Source organism: Pleurodeles waltl, chromosome 1_2 (assembly GCF_031143425.1).
Source record: "Pleurodeles waltl isolate 20211129_DDA chromosome 1_2, aPleWal1.hap1.20221129, whole genome shotgun sequence".
In the NCBI taxonomy this organism is placed as follows: domain Eukaryota; kingdom Metazoa; phylum Chordata; class Amphibia; order Caudata; family Salamandridae; genus Pleurodeles; species Pleurodeles waltl.
Genome location: NC_090437.1, coordinates 975,190,487 through 975,208,306, shown reverse-complemented (window position 1 = coordinate 975,208,306; position 17,820 = coordinate 975,190,487). Strand labels below are relative to the sequence as shown.

The following is a 17,820-nucleotide window of genomic DNA, read 5'->3' as shown; positions in this document are numbered from 1 at the left end:
ACATGTGGCAAGGGATAGTTTGGGTCGAGAACCGTGCCACAGAAATTGGCGTGCAGTTGTCTCAATCTCGTTGAACCATTTCCGAGGGATTGGGTGTGGGAAGTTTTGCAACTGGTATAGGAAGCTGGGGAGTATCATCATCTTGTACAGTGCGACTCTGCCCAGCGTGTTGAGTGGTAAATTCCACCAGCGTTGAAGATCTTTTTTGGACTTTTTAATGAGTGGCGTGATGTTGAGTTCCCATGTTAGCTCTGGGAGCAGGGTTATATGTACCCCTAGATATTTAAAGCTGTTTCGGCGGGTTGGTATGTTTTCTTGCCAGCTTATGCATTCTCTGGAGGGGTGTAAGGGTATCAGTATGGATTTGTTGGGGTTTAATGTTAGGCCAGAGGCCTGCGAGAAGAGGTCCAGGAGTTCTAGTACGCGTGGGCCACTTGCCGCTGGGTTGGAAAGGTAAATAAGGACGTCATCCGCGTACAATGCTATCCGGTCTGCTGGGCTCGTGGGCCACGCCCATCCCGTTACCAATGGGTCTTCTCTCAGCATTGTGGCCAGCGGCTCGATCGCAAGGGCGAAGAGCAGCGGCGACAACGGGCACCCCTGACGGGTTCCGCGACGGATAGGGAAGGGGTCTGAGATCACCCCGTTCACCAGGATACGGGCGGTTGGGTTAGAGTAAAGTAGCTTTACTAGACCTCGGAATTTGGGTCCAAATCCGTTCTTTCTCAGAACTTGTTCCAGATATGACCAGTCCACAGTGTCAAAGGCCTTCTCGAAATCTACTAGGAGGAGGGCAAGGGGGGACCCAGTCAGGGTGCCGCGCTGAGCCAGTGCGACTTGTAGCCTCCTAATACAGTGCCTGGTGCTACGAGTGGGCATAAAGCCACATTGATCCGGATGTATCAGTGTGGGGAGCACCGCTTTCAATCTTGTAGCGAGTAGGGTTGATAATATCTTAATCTCGGCATTGAGCAGGGAGATTGGTCTATAAGCCGAGAGGTCACGCGAGGGGTGTTGGGTCTTTGGGATCACCACTATTGTGGCTTGGTCTATTCCAGTGGGGAAGTGTCTGTTTTCCTCTGCTTCAGTAAGCATGCTGAGTAGGTGAGGGCTTAATATGTCTCCACATTTATTGTAGAGCTCAGCTGGAAATCCGTCTGGTCCGGGCGTACTATTTGTCGCCAGGCCGGCTATGGCTGTTGCGATTTCGGCCAGGGTTATGGCTTCATCCAGTTTCACCCTAGTCGCCTGTGGAATACTGGGGAGAGTGATGTCGTCCAGGAGGGGAGACTCCATTTCAGCTGTCGGACGGTGACGCACCGCGTATAATTGGGTATAGTAGGAGGCGAAACTCCCTGCAATTTCATTGGGGGTTCTCCCTATCGAGCCCGTCTCGCTTGTGATCTCAGGGATAACTCTGTTGGCTAGTGGGCGCGTGGCCAACCAGTGGAGGAGTTTGCCGTTCTTGTCCCCCCAGCCATACACACGAGCTGCCGATGCTCTCCAGGCATGTTTTGCGGCTTCAAGCACCAGTTGCTTTATCTCCTCTCTAATCGCCGTTAGACGTCTTAGGGCCAAGGCAGATGTGGCAGTGGCCATGGATCGTTCCAGTGCCAGGGCTTTAGCCTCCAGGTCTGTCACTTGTTGGTCCCGGGCTCTCTCACGGGTGCGTATTCGGTGTTTGGCGTAGCCTCTAAGCGTGGCTTTACATGCTGCCCAGACCGTGCCCGGGGACCGTACGGACCCCACGTTGTGATTAAAATATTGGGTGAGGTGGTCTCTTATTTCAAGGGTATAGTCATTGTTTTGCAAGTACCATGCATTCATGCGCCACGTGGGGCGCTGATTGGGGGACGCGCTTCCCAGTCGGATCTGTACTGGGGAGTGGTCTGAGACTCCCCGGGGGAGTATCTCAGCACCGGTAACCCTGGAGATATCTAGCGCAGGCATGAACACCAGGTCAATTCTTGCCTGGGAGTGGTGAGCTGCCGATGTGTGTGTGTATTGCCGTGCCCTGGGGTGCCATGTCCTCCACACCTCACATAGTCCCAGTTCCGCCGTCCAATCGACTAAGTTGGATCCTCTCCCGGTTCGGACGGAGGAGATGGGTCCGGATACATCTAGTTCGGGGTCTAAGACAGCGTTAAAATCCCCTCCTACAAGTGTAAGTCCCTGCGGGAGGGCAATGAGAGTTCGGCGGAGGTTTAGTAAGAAGGTATTGAAGCCGGCTGGGGGGGCGTATGCACATATGTAGTTAACCGTTGATCCGTATAATGTACCGGTCACCGTTACGAATCTACCCTGTGGGTCCGATTTAGTGGAGGTAACTACTATGGGCAGAGAGCGATGGAATAGAATGGCCACCCCCCTAGAGCCTCTTGTGAAGCCTGCATGAAACACCCTGTCAAACCCCCCCGCGCTAGCATGGGGCACTTGGTTCCAAGTAGATGTGTCTCCTGTAGGAGGACCACTGAGGGGGAGTATCTGCGCAGTGTACTAAACACTGCGGATCTTTTTATTTTGTCTAAGAGACCATTAACGTTCCATGACAGAATCTGTGTCAGTGAGGGGCTTATTTGTACCATGTCTCTGTGGTGGGAAATTGGGCTTCGATTCAGGACCCATCAGTGGATGCATTGTCTGGAAAGGATCTGCACGATATATGTTGGTAATACTACAGTAACTTATCATAAACACTACACTAAGCCCTAACGTGAGCTTTAAACACCCTAACCTCCCCCCACCCCATACTTCCACCCTCGAAGCATCTGTCGCCCTAAAGCCCAACCGGGGCAATACAGCCATATAGACTGTCGTTGAGTGGAGTGGTGGACCCCTCCTGTATATCGGATCAATTGCAATACGTTAATGAGAAACCCCCCCCCCCTTAGTGAAGTCACCAAAGAGTATAACAGAGAATCGACATCAACTTGACCTTGCTTCAGTTGTGTGGGGGCGGCCGGTCCCAGCGACCCGGAGCCCGGCATATGTGGAGACCCTTTCAGCCAAGGTCAGGGGACTGGTGGAAGTCACCAAAGAGTATAACAGAGAATCGACATCAACTTGACCTTGCTTCAGTTGTGTGGGGGCGGCCGGTCCCAGCGACCCGGAGCCCGGCATATGTGGAGACCCTTTCAGCCAAGGTCAGGGGACTGGCTCAGGTGATCGTCAATCTTTGTCTCTTCTGTGACTTGGTCCCCTGGGCAGACCGCCGGATCTCCCCCCGATGGAGGATCTCGTGCAGAGTGGGAGTCCCCCTCCGGTCGGGTGTTGGAGCCTCTGAGTCCACCTCGCCTAGATCTGGTGCGTTTTCGGCTCCTGCGCGCATCCACTCGTACAACTGTTCTTGACCCATGGGAATTCTCAGGCGGACAGGGTTGGGCCCCGGCGGTTTCTCAGGCCGTCCTCCGTCAGCCAGTCCCACGCCTCTTCGGGTGTTTCAAAGAAGTGTGCCTTGTCGGCCAGGATTACCTTAAGGCGAGCTGGGAAGAGGAGCATATAGGAGAGCTGCATCGCTCTCAACTTCTGTTTCACTTGCTCGTATGATCGGCGTTTAGTTTGGACTTCACGGGTATAATCCGGGAAAACCAGGATCTTCTGATTGTCCCAGTGGAGGCCAGGGGAGCGTCTAGCCTCCCCGAGGACGGCATCACGGTCTTTAAAGTTGAAGAAACGTGCAATCATGGGCCGTCGGGGGCCCCCCGGCAGAGGCCGCGGAGTCAGGGCTCTGTGTGCTCGCTCTATCGCAAACCATGATGATAGAGAGTTCTCCGGCATCCAGGATTTAATCCAGTTTTCCAGAAATTCGGCAGCTTTACCATCCTCAGCTCCCTCCGGTACGCCAACGAAGCGCAGATTGTTACGTCTGGAGCGGTTCTCAGCATCTTCAGCTCTGCGGTGGAGTTCTCCAGTTCGTGTTTGCAGTTGGGCCACCTTGGATCTCAGTTCCGTCAGGTCATCTTCCGTCTGTGAGACTCGGGTCTCAACTTCTGTAATTCGGCCAACTGCATTTCTAAGGTCTTGCCTCACGAGCCCCATCTCCTCTCTCACCTCTCCAATTTTTGATTCCACTGCTCGTTGTGAGGTTTGGATTGCAAGTAGGATAGTGTTGACCCCTTCTGCGTTCTGATCTGTGGGTGGAGCGCCGCCCCCGGATCGGGAAGCCGCCGGCATGGTAAATTGATCTATTCTCTGTTGGGACGGTTGTGTCTGTTTGGAAGCTCTGTCCTTACCCATGGCGATCGAGGCGCAAGGCGGGCGTGTCTACCAAGTTTGATCCACTAGGGGGTCAAGGAGCAGGCAGCCTCCACCGGGGGGCCCCAGGGCCTCCGGATAACTCCCAGAGGAGATTGAGACAATTGCGTCCATTCACTGTGACCCTGGGGTCAGATTAATCAATGGGGGTCCATCTCCCTCCAGACCAAGAGCCAAGGGGGGGGCGGCAGATTTCAAAGGCACCACGGCCTCTCTCCAGGCCTCCCCAATGCTGTTGCAGTACCCTCGACGAGTTACGCGGCGGATCTCAGGAAGTTGGAGTCTAACCTGGACACAGGTCCGTCGACGAACCCCTCCAGCGCTCAGGTCTCTTTTGCTTCAGTCATTAAGTGGGGGGTGGGGAGTCCCCCGACGCTCCCAAAGTCTCCCCAGCCGATCCCCAGGGGTAGGGGATCGTCACCCATTTAGTCAGGATTTATTCTAGTTGTTGGGTCACTCACTGAAGCGGTATCCCTTTTGCAGTCAACCGATCCACCTCGCCGCTCCTCGCCGTTTCTTTACCCTCTCGGCTCCCCGGTTCCTCGCGCCTAGCCACCACGGGGAGGCAGACGCGTCCCAGATGCCTCGCTATTCAGGCGGCAGACCGGCGGTGCTCCCAATCAGGCAGACCCTCGTTTGCGACCCACGCTTGGCCGGCCTAGCCGCATCACCTCGCCAGCTTCCTCCAGGACTCCGGGGGCCGCGGCCCCAAGGGCGTGGCTCCCCCGCCTCTTCTTCTCCGGCTGCCGTCCTCGCGGGCCGCGCCGGTGCCAAGGGCGCGGCCACCTCCGCCTCCCCTCCCCGGCGGCGTCTTCTCAAATGGTGCCCGGCCCCCCAGGTTTCGAGGGCCCGGACACCCCCAGGGCCGAACAGCCGCGGAGCCTCACCGATCAGGCTCCTTTCGTTTTCCGCTCGGCCGGGATCGGCCGCGTCTCCTCTGCCGAGGATCCAGAGGGGGGAGGCCTCCCCCGCCGCGCCCCCGGAGTATCGGGCGACTCCCCTCCAAGGTGCGGCCCGGCCCACGGGACGGCCCCTTTCTAGTCCTCCACGGCACCTCGGACCTCCGGGTTCGCGCCAGCCGGTTCCAGGAGGCGCCAAGGCAACCCTCCCTTACGGATGGGATTTAGAGGAATTCTGTGCAGTGGCGGGTTTCGGACAGATGACGGAGGGGTCCAGAGCACTCTTAGAGTGCGACCGCCATCTTGACGTCCGTAGCCACGCCCCCTCAGCAGGTTTTAGAGTTAGTTCCAAGTATGGTGGCAGAGACTATATTAGAGATCTTAGTAGGCAACAGTAGTTGGTTCTTGGGGCTCCAGAACACTGTTGATGGGAGGTGGGCTGATAATGGTTTATATGGATGTCTATTGTGGCATGTAAAACTGTAATGCACGTAAGCTGGAATGTTAAAGGCATGGATGGTGTGGTGAAGCATAACTGGTGACATATAATGTGGCAGCATCCATGCCGGAGGAGAAAACCAGAATGAAGCAGATTGTAAGCGATTGTCCATTAAGAGGTGGTGGCTGCAAGTTCACGGTTCCCAGTGCACATCTGTAGCCAGGGGATACTGACATGGACCTGAGATGAATGTTGTTTACAAGAGTCCTTCATTATGGCATATGTGTGTGGTAGGAATCATTAATGGAGTGATGTATTTACTATCTCGCCCCTACGCTTGGAACATCAATCAATCAATCAACCAATCAATCAATCAGTAATTTTGAAAGCGCGACTAATCATCCCTAGGGTCTCAAGTAGCTGTTTGCGGGAGTGCTGCTCAACTGAAAAGCCAGGTCTTGAGGTCCTTCCTAAACTACTTCAGCGATGCAGTCTATCTGAGTTTGAGAGGTAGAGTGTTACATGTCCAGGCTGTGAGGTAGGAGAAGGATCTTCCTCCTGCTGTGCTTTTTCGGATCTTGGGAACGGGTGCAAGGGTGACCTGGGAAGAGCGGAGTTGTCTGTTAGGTACACAGAAGGCAAGGCGGTGGTTTAGGTATGCCAGTCCTATGTTGTGTAGTGCCTTGTAGGTGTGGTTCAGGAGTTTGTATGTGATGCGCTTGTTGACTGGGAGCCAGTGTAGGTCTCTGAGGTGGGAGTAAATGTGGCTGTGTCAGAGGATGTCCAGGATATGTCTGACTGCTGCATTCTGGATTATTTGTAGTCTTGATTGCAGTTACTTGGTGATGCCGGCATAGAGTGTATTGCCATAGTCCAGTTTGCTAGTGACGAGTGCGTGGGTGTCTGTCTTCCTCGTGTCAGAGGGGATCTACCTGTTAGAGGGTGTGAAAGCATGATGACAAGACAGCGTTGATTTGGTGGGTCATGGATAGAGAGAAGTCCAGGATGATGCCCAGATTGCGTGCGTGGTCATTGGGAGTTGGGGAATTTCCCAGTGCAGTAGGCCACCAGGAGTTGATCCAGGCGAGTTGAGCTTGAGGCCGCTGGCTTCCATCCAGGCGGTGTATGCTCTCATCTCGTTGTGGAAATTTCTCTTGACTTTTACAGGGTCATCGGACAGGGAGAGGATCGGCTGGTTATTGTTGGCATAGGAGACGATGTTTAGCCTGTGTTCTTTGATGATCTTGGCTAGTGGGGCCATTTAAATGTTGAGAAGCGTTGGGCTGAGTGATGATCCTTGGGGCACTCCGCAGCATGTATCTTTGGGTTCTGATGTGAACAGCGGTAGTCTGACACTATGTGTTCTTCCACATCAATAACTCCTTTTATTTCATGAAAATGGTGGAGGTCATTGGTAGGTATGCTGTGTTTCATCTTGAACCAACACTTGACAAATAAGGGCCTACTCAGTGCCATTGGGTATGGCACCCAGGATGCTGCTAAGCCTGATGCCAACTTCCCGGTACAAGACGTTTGGCACGAAAAACCAGGAGGCCACAGGGGTTTTTATTTCCTCCTGTGTCACATTCCTCACATTCAATGAAAGGTTATTTATGGACTGAGAGGAATTATGATTAGAACACCTCAAATTATAGTTATTTGGATAGGGCACTCTGAGACCAGGTCCTGCTTGTGGTGGATATGGTGCTTGATGGTTATCATGTCCCTATCCCTATTTGGAAGTTTAAGCCGTCACGGTTAAGGGATGCAACATTCCATGCTGATCTTCAGAAAGCAGAACTACAATATTTCAATGTGAATGCCGACATGTGAAGGCATTTGGAGTCACACTTGGGGGGTTGTATGTAGGCTGTGAAAGAAGATAGTAGCACCCTAGCATTGGTGATAGCTACCCTGAATGAAAAGCTGTGTGACATAGATAGGGTGCTCATCAGCAATCTGCTAGATTATACGGAAAAGAGAGACAACATGAACTGGATTGCTGAGTTGATCGATGGGTTAATCTGATTGTGATCTTTTCATGACCGGTCTCCATGTGACAGCAGAGAAACAATTAAACAACTAGCCTGACTGGTCAACAGGAAAAATGGCCCCTTTGTGATAAGCCTCATTCTCACTCTGTAGGAGGATGTTACTGTCTGACCAGGATAGCGTAAGTGAGTAGTTTTGATCCCTCTATGAACCAGTCAAACTGAATCGCCGCTAAGTTTCATTAAATTACTGTACAGACAAAAATTACCTGGTATGGATGGCCAGCTGGTTTAATTTTACAAAGAATTTGACACATTTTTGGCCTCTAAGCTCCTGTTGGTAGTTTGTGGAGGTATTGTCATGGGGTGTGCACCACTGATGGTGCTTCAGCCCAAACCAGACAATAGCCTGGAGGACTGTAGGGAGTCTAATCTCTTGTTGCTCACCATTGTTTATGCCAGGATCTGGGCCAAATTGATTTCTACCAGGATGGCCCCTCTGATGTGGTGCACTCTGATCAGGACCCAGCACGAGCCCTAAGGCCAAGTGCAAGTAATTGAGAGCACATAGGAAGCAAGTCATAGGATTTGGGCGCTCACAGTGAGTCAACATAATAGCATTAACATTCCAATCTTAACATGGTGCTCCTGGCAAGAGGATCTTCCCAACTCCTCTAATGTTTCCAGGGAAACTCACAATGACAAAAAAACAGCTGTCAGGGCACCCATGAATATGTAATTCAAAGTGAGTAATGTATCAATATGTAATGTATAATGGCATTAACACCATGGAGAGTTTCAAGCTCAATTTATTCTTCAACAGAAAAGTTCATCATGGTAACCACAGAATTGTCCTTTGACATCAGTGTTCATGTAGTAAACACAGTATTGAAGTCAGTATCCATGTAGCACATACAGCCAACACGTGTTTCGTCCTATGAGAACAGTACTCTCACGGACTTCATCAGGGCTGAAAATAAATGAGAACAGTCACTACTTCCTAACATGTGTACAGAACCGTCAAGAGCAGACCATAAAATATATCTTATCGTGACAATTTGTGAGATCCTAAGCCGAAAACATGTAATTTGTGACTTCTTGTGATCATTCATCTGGTGGGAACTAACATATAGTCCCATCACCATAATAAAAATATTTAAATTATCACACAATATGATAACATTGTCTATAAAGTTAAAGCACAAAATGGGAATATATATGTGAATTACCCATGTGTACAAAGTTTATCACAATATGAGTGTGCATGTCTCCAAAGTCCAAAGAAAAGTCACCCCAGACTCCCAGTCATCACCAAAGTGCGCAATGTAATAATAGCTAACCCAGTGTAAGATAACAGAAAAACCACCAGAGCCCTTCATAATAGACAGTGAAAAACCCATAATTCGAAACATACCTTAACTCAAATTACATCTACGTGTATAACCAGTATCATTAAGAATCGTCCAGAGTCTGTGGAAAATAATCATAGACCCACTATATAATCAACTAAGTCTCCTGCATGTCTAAATAGAAAAACGTCCCCAAAAGAGGGTACAAGCAAATATGACCAATGGTCCCAGACTGACCTGAGTAAAATATATATAATATCCAACATTAGGATGCAAATGAAGTATTCAAGAACCGTTTCCTAAGTATGCAGAGTGAAGAAAGAAATCGGAAAGAAAAATTATTATATGCTGCAATTTAGGCATGCTAAATCTAAATGAACATGATTAAGAATAATCCCCAAAAGTAATACTGAGACATCAAGTCATCAGGTCCCCAATGACCAAATTCAGTATCTCACCTATTGTGTACGTAAGTATCAATCATCAAGAAAGGCAACGACCGCGGTCGAAATCCCCTGCGGCGTCCACTGTATCGGTAATTAATCTCGAACGTCCAACCAACGGAGGAGGATTGAAATTTAAAGCCTCCGCGCGTTGGTAGTGAAGTAATAGAAAATGGACTAACCCATAAGTATGGGCGCCATCTTAGAAAAGAAAAGAAGGACCAGCCTCCAACAGGACACGAGAGGAAAAGAAGGACTATCTCCCGTAATGGGCGCCATTTTGGAACTGCATATACCCCGAGCTTGATGTATGTTAATAATCGGTATGTACAACAAATACATAACGAATCAATAAGTATCCTCCCAAATACTTATTAGCCTAAGTCATGCAATACAGCACTAACTGTAAGGAATTCTTTAAGTTGCATACCGCCACCATCCGTGTCAAGATAATGGCCTATGGGGAGAACTCCTTCCCCCAAGATATCTGGTTGTAACCATAATTGTTTATTACTGCATCTAACAAGACATAAGTAGGTGAAGTAGGAGTATCCCTCGCACAGCCCAACCGAATAGATTTATACGAAAAACCCAGGTCTATACGTGAGTGTTTAGTGTAAAAGGAGAAAGGGGAAAAGTACACGTGAGCGTGTCATGCCCCACTCATATTATGTATAGACAACACACTGTCAAGTATACCCAAAACATATAGATTACACAATGGTTTGGATTACAAACAAGCAAGCCTGAGACAGTTAATGATGATCTACCATTGCATTACTGTGTATTCCTATTTTAACACAATATATATATCTGATCTCTCCAAATGAGTGTCTATGCATGCTGCAAATACAGAGTATATGCCCCTCTGAGTTGGGCATCAGTCAGTATAATCAATTCACATAGCATTTGACCCAGTGACTTGTGTATAGATGAGACACAATATAATCAAAAGACTACATTTGCAGTAGGTTTCATGAATAACACAGGCTTAATGAACTTAGTAAGTCAGAATGAGAGGAGAGTAGATTGTAAAGATGATGCATAAATATCAGTAATTATTCTTATGTTCCCAAATAGTATTCCATTTCAAAGTTGGAATTGAGACCCTCCTCCACCGCTCTGAGTTTCAGAATCCAATAACATTCTTTTCTCCTGAGGGCTAGTTCCCTATTGCCACCTCTGGGGTCTCTATTTACCTGATCAAAGCCAAAGAATTCAAAACCAACAATGTTTTTTTGTTTTGGACAGTGTCGCATATGGTTTACTATAGGGTATCTCTCGTCATCTTGTCTCAAAGCTCTGAAATGTTCACTCGCCCTAACTCTGAGTGGTCTGATAGTACTGCCTACATAGTATAGGCCACAATTACACATGATCATGTAGATGACAAAATTACTTTCACATGTAATATTGTGGTTAATGTTGTATTGCGTCCCAGTACAGCTGGTGAATGTGGAGATGCCTGACTTGGCCCATCTACACATTCCACAATGTCCACAATTAAAGAAACCCTTTCCACGGCTGGTAAGCCAGTTAGTCTGAGTTGGTTTACAGCGAAAATTAGAACATAGCAAATTTTTAAGAGTTCTGCCTCTTCTATACGTAAACAGTGGGGTAGCCGGGATCACTTTTTTCAGAGTAGGATCTGCTGTTAGAATAGACCAATGTCTGTTCAAACATCTACGTAATAAAGTAGCCGTTTTTGTGAAATTCACAATACAACGGATACCATTATCCTTAGTTCTCAATTTTTGACCCAGTGTGTCTGACCTGGACAGACGTAAAGCCCTATTCCGAGCTTTGTCTATCACCTTAGTGGAGTATCCCCGTGCTTTGAATCTCATGCTCATATCTTGTATACATAGGCCAAAATCTTCCTCAAGACTACAATTGCGCCTCGCCCTAACCATCTCACCATAAGGTATCGCATTAATTTGATGAACTGGATGTGCGCTCTTTGCGTGTAGGATAGAGTTACAGGAAGTACTCTTTCTGTAAAGATGACTTTCTATTTTGTTGTTGCAAATCAGAAGTTCCACGTCAAGGAAGGCAATGTTAGTCACACTTCGTTCAGAAGTAAAGTGAATGTTATACTCATTATTGTTTAAATAGTTAATTAAGTTGGCAAGTTCTTGCGAGTCGCCAGTCCAGATCATCAAACAGTCATCGATATATCTGCCCCAATAGAGTATATCAGAGATCCATTTACTACCCTCTTTACTCCAGATCTTATTTTGCTCAAACATTCCCATAAAGAGATTCGCATAGGCCGGTGAGAATTTGGATCCCATAGTGACACCTTGCTTTTGGCGATACCAATCATTTTTAAATAGAAATACATTATTGTTTAAGATCAGATCTACCATTTTTATTAGCATTTGGGTATGGCCATATAGGTTCGCCGGTCTTTTGTAGAGGAAAAGACGTAGTGCCTCCTTTCCTTGTTCATGGTTAATGCTGGTATAAAGGGAGGTGACATCTAGTGTAACTAAAATCATCCCTGCAACCTTAAAACAATATGTAAAACTTAACAGGATACCTAGAGGTCTAAGATCACATATTTTTCCTACCTTTGACGATCTTGATCCAGATTTATTGGACAATTGGGAACAAGAAATAGTGTCAAGTTCTTTTAGACTAATGAATATTCTGATAGAAAACTCGGAGAGGAAAATCACTAAATTACAAACAGAAATTGCTGAATTAGAAACAGATATTAACAAAATGAACATGGAAGAACCAACGGCTAAGAACTATAAAATTCTTAATGAAATTATGGAGCTGCATCAAAATGAGATTACACAAAGGAAGGCACGCAAACTTAGGCGAGATGAGTTGGATTACAAAAATGGTAGGATCTTTACATTCTCCCGTAAATATGATCATTTATCCATAAGAAGTGCGTCCCCATTAAGTTCTGATTTAGGCTCCTCATCCTCACTAAATAGTGCTTCTACCAGCAACAGTGATTTAAGTGCTATTTCCAACACTTCCAGACAGGACAGGTCAGCACAACAGGGCACTCCCTCTTTTTTAGCAGAGGTCCAAAGGATAAGGCAGGGACAATGGGAACTAGGCCGACGCAAAATAGATCCAGGAAAATCAGGCGGGGTGGCAGAGGAGGAACACGCAAATACAAGACAAGGAATGAAGACAAGATCATGGAACAGGGGGAAATAGCCAACTCTGATATTGGTTCTATCAACGTAATTAACCTCTCCAACTTGGAGCTTACTTCTCATGACCTTACACTTCTTGGCAAGGGACTGGGGTTTTGTCCAGGAGAGTTTGGAGACTTTCAGAGTACGAAAATTGATTTTTTCAAATTTATTAGACGTCTAAAACTGAAAAAATATTTTGCGAATCATTCTGACAACAGGGACAACATCATCTCCCTGGATGGTCTCAATGAAGACCAACAGTTGTCCATTAAGGATGTCCAAGACACAGCCACTCTATTGTCTATAGCGGACTGCGAACAGGATCCTACCACTATAACACGAATTTTATCGGATCTAGATATCCCATCAAACTCACTGCCTAGTGGTTTAAAAAGTAAATCAATGTGGACACCAACCCTTAATAGGGATAACTGTATAGAAACCTTTTTCAGAGTGGTCTGGCGTGATTTTAATAAACTAGAATCAAAGAATGACAGTCGCCATTGTATTTGGCATCAGAACCTCACCCAAAAAGAAATGACTAACTTGAGACTTTTACGTACCAATGGGGAGATTACCATAAGAGAGGCAGACAAAGGGGGAAATATTGTAGTAATGAACACCTCAGATTATGATCAGGAGATTTATAGGCAACTAGGGGATGGGACCTGTTATGAAAAGATGATATCAGACCCTATCCCCGCACTTACGAATAAAATCAATAAATTTCTACACAACTGTTTTACTCAATCACTTTTAAAAGAAGATGAGTATATGTACCTTCGTATTCACAGACCCAGGAACCCTTGTATATATATACTACCTAAAGTACATAAGAGTCTCACTTCCCCTCCTGGCAGGCCTATTGTTTCAGGCATCGATGGTCCAACTGAGAGACTGTCGGAATATGTTGACATTTTTTTACAGCCTTGTGTAGGAAACTTACCTTCCTATATTAAGGATACGAAACATATTCTCAGCATACTTATGGATATAACATGGGAACCAGGGATGATTTTAGTTACACTAGAGTCACCTCCCTTTATACCAGCATTAACCATGAACAAGGAAAGGAGGCACTACGTCTTTTCCTCTACAAAAGACCGGCGAACCTATATGGCCATACCCAAATGCTAATAAAAATGGTAGATCTGATCTTAAACAATAATGTATTTCTATTTAAAAATGATTGGTATCGCCAAAAGCAAGGTGTCGCTATGGGATCCAAATTCTCACCGGCCTATGCGAATCTCTTTATGGGAATGTTTGAGCAAAATAAGATCTGGAGTAAAGAGGGTAGTAAATGGATCTCTGATATACTCTATTGGGGCAGATATATCGATGACTGTTTGATGATCTGGACTGGCGACTCGCAAGAACTTGACAACTTCATTAACTATTTAAACAATAATGAGTATAACATTCACTTTACTTCTGAACGAAGTGTGACTAACATTGCCTTCCTTGACGTGGAACTTCTGATTTGCAACAACAAAATAGAAAGTTGTCTTTACAGAAAGAGTACTTCCTGTAACTCTATCCTACACGCAAAGAGCGCACATCCAGTTCATCAAATTAATGCGATACCTTATGGTGAGATGGTTAAAATTCGTGTTGTAGTGGTAGGATCCTGTTCGCAGTCCGCTATAGACAATAGAGTGGCCGTGTCTTGGACATCCTTAATGGACAACTGTTGGTCTTCATTGAGACCATCCAGGGAGATGATGTTGTCCCTGTTGTCAGAATGATTCGCAAAATATTTTTTCAGTTTTAGACGTCTAATAAATTTGAAAAAATCAATTTTCGTACTCTGAAAGTCTCCAAACTCTCCTGGACAAAACCCCAGTCCCTTGCCAAGAAGTGTAAGGTCATGAGAAGTAAGCTCCAAGTTGGAGAGGTTAATTACGTTGATAGAACCAATATCAGAGTTGGCTATTTCCCCCTGTTCCATGATCTTGTCTGCATTCCTTGTCTTGTATTTGCGTGTTCCTCCTCTGCCACCCCGTCTGATTTTCCTGGGTCTATTTTGCGTCGGCCTAGTTCCCATTGTCCCTGCCTTATCCTTTGGACCTCTGCTAAAAAAGAGGGAGTGCCCTGTTGTGCTGACCTGTCCTGTCTGGAAGTGTTGGAAATAGCACTTAAATCACTGTTGCTGGTAGAAGCACTATTTAGTGAGGATGAGGAGCCTAAATCAGAACTTAATGGGGACGCACTTCTTATGGATAAATGATCATATTTACGGGAGAATGTAAAGATCCTACCATTTTTGTAATCCAACTCATCTCGCCTAAGTTTGCGTGCCTTCCTTTGTGTAATCTCATTTTGATGCAGCTCCATAATTTCATTAAGAATTTTATAGTTCTTAGCCGTTGGTTCTTCCATGTTCATTTTGTTAATATCTGTTTCTAATTCAGCAATTTCTGTTTGTAATTTAGTGATTTTCCTCTCCGAGTTTTCTATCAGAATATTCATTAGTCTAAAAGAACTTGACACTATTTCTTGTTCCCAATTGTCCAATAAATCTGGATCAAGATCGTCAAAGGTAGGAAAAATATGTGATCTTAGACCTCTAGGTATCCTGTTAAGTTTTACATATTGTTTTAAGGTTGCAGGGATGATTTTAGTTACACTAGATGTCACCTCCCTTTATACCAGCATTAACCATGAACAAGGAAAGGAGGCACTACGTCTTTTCCTCTACAAAAGACCGGCGAACCTATATGGCCATACCCAAATGCTAATAAAAATGGTAGATCTGATCTTAAACAATAATGTATTTCTATTTAAAAATGATTGGTATCGCCAAAAGCAAGGTGTCACTATGGGATCCAAATTCTCACCGGCCTATGCGAATCTCTTTATGGGAATGTTTGAGCAAAATAAGATCTGGAGTAAAGAGGGTAGTAAATGGATCTCTGATATACTCTATTGGGGCAGATATATCGATGACTGTTTGATGATCTGGACTGGCGACTCGCAAGAACTTGCCAACTTCATTAACTATTTAAACAATAATGAGTATAACATTCACTTTACTTCTGAACGAAGTGTGACTAACATTGCCTTCCTTGACGTGGAACTTCTGATTTGCAACAACAAAATAGAAAGTCGTCTTTCCAGAAAGAGTACTTCCTGTAACTCTATCCTACACGCAAAGAGCGCACATCCAGTTCATCAAATTAATGCGATACCTTATGGTGAGATGGTTAGGGCGAGGCGCAATTGTAGTCTTGAGGAAGATTTTGGCCTATGTATACAAGATATGAGCATGAGATTCAAAGCACGGGGATACTCCACTAAGGTGATAGACAAAGCTCGGAATAGGGCTTTACGTCTGTCCAGGTCAGACACACTGGGTCAAAAATTGAGAACTAAGGATAATGGTATCCGTTGTATTGTGAATTTCACAAAAACGGCTACTTTATTACGTAGATGTATGAACAGACATTGGTCTATTCTAACAGCAGATCCTACTCTGAAAAAAGTGATCCTGGCTACCCCACTGTTTACGTATAGAAGAGGCAGAACTCTTAAAAATTTGCTATGTTCTAATTTTCGCTGTAAACCAACTCAGACTAACTGGCTTACCAGCCGTGGAAAGGGTTTCTTTAAGTGTGGACATTGTGGAATGTGTAGATGGGCCAAGTCAGGCATCTCCACATTCACCAGCTGTACTGGGACGCAATACAACATTAACCACAATATTACATGTGAAAGTAATTTTGTCATCTACATGATCATGTGCAATTGTGGCCTATACTATGTAGGCAGTACTATCAGACCACTCAGAGTTAGGGCGAGTGAACATTTCAGAGCTTTGAGACAAGATGACGAGAGATACCCTATAGTAAACCATATGCGACACTGTCCAAAACAAAAAAACATTGTTGGTTTTGAATTCTTTGGCTTTGATCAGGTAAATAGAGACCCCAGAGGTGGCAATAGGGAACTAGCCCTCAGGAGAAAAGAATGTTATTGGATTCTGAAACTCAGAGCGGTGGAGGAGGGTCTCAATTCCAACTTTGAAATGGAATACAATTTGGGAACATAAGAATAATTACTGATATTTATGCATCATCTTTACAATCTACTCTCCTCTCATTCTGACTTACTAAGTTCATTAAGCCTGTGTTATTCATGAAACCTACTGCAAATGTAGTCTTTTGATTATATTGTGTCTCATCTATACACAAGTCACTGGGTCAAATGCTATGTGAATTGATTATACTGACTGATGCCCAACTCAGAGGGGCATATACTCTGTATTTGCAGCATGCATAGACACTCATTTGGAGAGATCAGATATATATATTGTGTTAAAATAGGAATACACAGTAATGCAATGGTAGATCATCATTAACTGTCTCAGGCTTGCTTGTTTGTAATCCAAACCATTGTGTAATCTATATGTTTTGGGTATACTTGACAGTGTGTTGTCTATACATAATATGAGTGGGGCATGACATGCTCACGTGTACTTTTCCCCTTTCTCCTTTTACACTAAACACTCACGTATAGACCTCTGGGTTTTTCGTATAAATCTATTCGGTTGGGCTGTGCGAGGGATACTCCTACTTCACCTACTTATATCTTGTTAGATGCGGTAATAAACAATTATGGTTACAACCAGATATCTTGGGGGAAGGAGTTCTCCCCATAGGCCATTATCTTGACACGGATGGTGGCGGTTTGCAACTTAAAGAATTCCTTACAGTTAGTGCTGTATTGCATGACTTAGGCTAATAAGTATTTGGGAGGATACTTATTGATTCGTTATGTATTTGTTGTACATACCGATTATTAACATACATCAAGCTCGGGGTATATGCAGTTCCAAAATGGCGCCCATTACGGGAGATAGTCCTTCTTTTCCTCTCGTGTCCTGTTGGAGGCTGGTCCTTCTTTTCTTTTCTAAGATGGCGCCCATACTTATGGGTTAGTCCATTTTCTATTACTTCACTACCAACGCGCGGAGGCTTTAAATTTCAATCCTCCTCCGTTGGTTCGACGTTCGAGATTAATTACCGATACAGAGGACGCCGCGGGGGGATTTCGACCGCGGTCGTTGGCTTTCTTGGTGATTGATACTTACGTACACGATAGGTGAGATACTGAATTTGGTCATTGGGGACCTGATGACTAGATGTCTCAGTATTACTTTTGGGGATTATTCTTAATCATGTTCATTTAGACTTAGCATGCCTAAATTGCAGCATATAATAATTTTTCTTTCCGATTTCTTTCTTCACTCTGCATACTTAGGAAACGGTTCTTGAATACT

The 17,820-nt window shown here is 45.6% G+C and overlaps 1 protein-coding gene across 1 annotated transcript in view; it reads right to left on the bottom strand.

Annotated features, from left to right (window-relative positions):
• SCFD2 (sec1 family domain containing 2) overlaps positions 1-17,820 on the bottom strand; it is a 1,619,339-nt gene that overhangs the window by 1,399,861 nt on the left and 201,658 nt on the right. The gene's annotated exons all lie outside the window — the stretch shown is intronic.